General features: G+C 40.2%; 1 protein-coding gene across 3 annotated transcripts in view; it reads left to right on the forward strand.

The window, feature by feature from the left end:
* The window catches only part of ESRRG (estrogen related receptor gamma), a 641,420-nt gene that overhangs the window by 619,403 nt on the left and 19,802 nt on the right, over positions 1-2,215 (forward strand). The gene's annotated exons all lie outside the window — the stretch shown is intronic.

The following is a 2,215-nucleotide window of genomic DNA, read 5'->3' on the forward strand; positions in this document are numbered from 1 at the left end:
TGTTACCTTTACGATTCCACTCTCCTCTCCTTAACAGTGACAATGCCACCTTGCACTGGTGGATGTTACCTTTACGATTCCACTCTCCTCTCCTTTAGTTTCTCACAACTACCCACATTATTTCCTAAATATTATAGAAGGTGCTCCGTTCAGCCATATGGATATAAAGTAATTTTCAAATCTGCGTCCTGTCTGTCAGATTTTGTGAACATAGCGTTTGTCCGAGTGAAATCACTGTTTTAAATGATAGTTCCATACCATTAATAGAAACCCTATTTGAAATACATCAACAGAGCTAAAGAAACAGATTTCTTATGGAATCGACAAATGTTCAAACAAATGATCAAATTAGGAAGAGAGGATGCTACTACCCACTTCACTAGTTATTCTGACAATTCACTCAGCCAGTTGTGATTGAATCTAAATTATTGAAATCTGGTCAGCCTGAAGAACAGAGATTCAAACTGTAGCATTGTAGGTATTTATCTAAACTTAACTACTAAAATAATGTACCAAACCCAGAACCAAACCCATTGCTGTCTAGTCGATTCCGACTCTTAACGACCCTATAGGACAGCGTAGAACAGCTCCATAGAGTTTCTAAGGAGCAGCTGGTGGATTCGAACTGCCGACCTTTTGGTTAGCAGCAGATCTCTTCATCCCTTTCAAAGAAAATTTCTAAATAAAATGCTTCTGACAGCACCATGTAGATGATCCAGTTCTCACGTCAGCACTTGAACATCTGTAGCTGCTTAACTGTAGCCCCAAACGAGTTCCAGTTCATGAAGTCCATTTTTAAGAAAAGAAAAGAAAAAGGTCTTAAGAAATGTATATAGTAAAAAAAAAATAAAAAGTACCCGCAAGACTTAGAGCTGTGTGTTTTGTGCATCATAGAACAACTGGTATGTCTGCCCATGTCTGAAAAGAACAAGTGACTTAATACCGAGAGAGTTTGTTTGTAGCTGGGGTTATGCATTTATGTTTTTGTTGGTAGCTAGGGCTGGATCTTAGTGCTCGTGCAGTTCTTTTCTTCCCTACTTCCTGTAAACATTAAGTGTGTTTGTACGGGAGAGAAAGAATCGAGCCTGTGCTCAATCCACTCCTCTCAATGCTCTGCGTATGTGATCTCAGTGAGTCATTATGGCATAATTACAATTCTAGCATGATATGCAATTTGTTGAAAAGTGTCAATTTTTAGTGGAACAGAGAAACTACAGTTCAAACTCTGTGAGTGGGCAAATCAATGCCATGATTAACTGATCTTAGAAGACACTCTGAAGATTTAAAATGCTTTCTGTCTGGTTCAGGGGAGCAGCAGAGAAGAAAATGCCTAGCAGAGGTTAAACCCAAATGCCTGCGCTGCAGCCTATTTCTGTCAACACTCCGTTCAGGAAATAAACATTTATGCTTTCTGAAATGAAAGTGTATTTTTGAAGGCTAGCCGTCAGATATTTTTTGCCCTTCACACTTTCAAATGCTTAGTCTTTTTTGTAAGTTGACTGCAAACTGCATCAGTTTGCCAGGCTAAAAAAAAGTGCTTGTCGAGCGCCCAGGGCACCAGTGTCCGTCAACCTCCTGAGTTTCCAGAAGAAGATGGTAAGAGGTTGGCACAAAACATGCTTTCTTCAAGCCTGTTACCTCAGGGCTACCTGCCTCTTGAGAAGCTTTTCAGTCCTTTCAAATGATGGTATTCCCAACTGTCATCTGGTTTATTTGGAACCCACTGTATTGCAGATCAACATGCTATTTAACTGCGGGTCAAGGTAGAGAGTCATTCTGCTCGCAGAATGCCTGAGATACATTAAACGGCGCTGACTCCAGGACGGAGATAAAGAGAGATCAGAGTTGTCAGCGATAGGCATGGGATGGTCTGGAGCTGGAGAAGAAAAAAATGTGCCATGGTATCAGTGTATTTTCCAAAGCTGGAATATGGCCAAACATTTAAAACTATAACCTGTCACACACCAAAGATGAAGATAGTGGGCTGGACAGAACATGAAGTTCAAGCAACACAGCTGCAAAGCATATTTTATTTCACTTTGGAAAGAGGCTTCCCTGCAAAGAGAGTGAGATGTTATAGATGACAAGAACCTCTAAATGTGTGGCCCGGTAGTTATAGAACACCGTAAATGCTGCAAAAAAGCACAAACAAGTAATTATCATTTTGATACAAGTATCTGTGCACCAAATGAGCAACCGGCTTTTAGAAAATTCC

Source organism: Trichechus manatus, unplaced genomic scaffold, assembly GCF_000243295.1.
Source record: "Trichechus manatus latirostris isolate Lorelei unplaced genomic scaffold, TriManLat1.0 scaffold00039, whole genome shotgun sequence".
Classification (NCBI taxonomy): domain Eukaryota; kingdom Metazoa; phylum Chordata; class Mammalia; order Sirenia; family Trichechidae; genus Trichechus; species Trichechus manatus.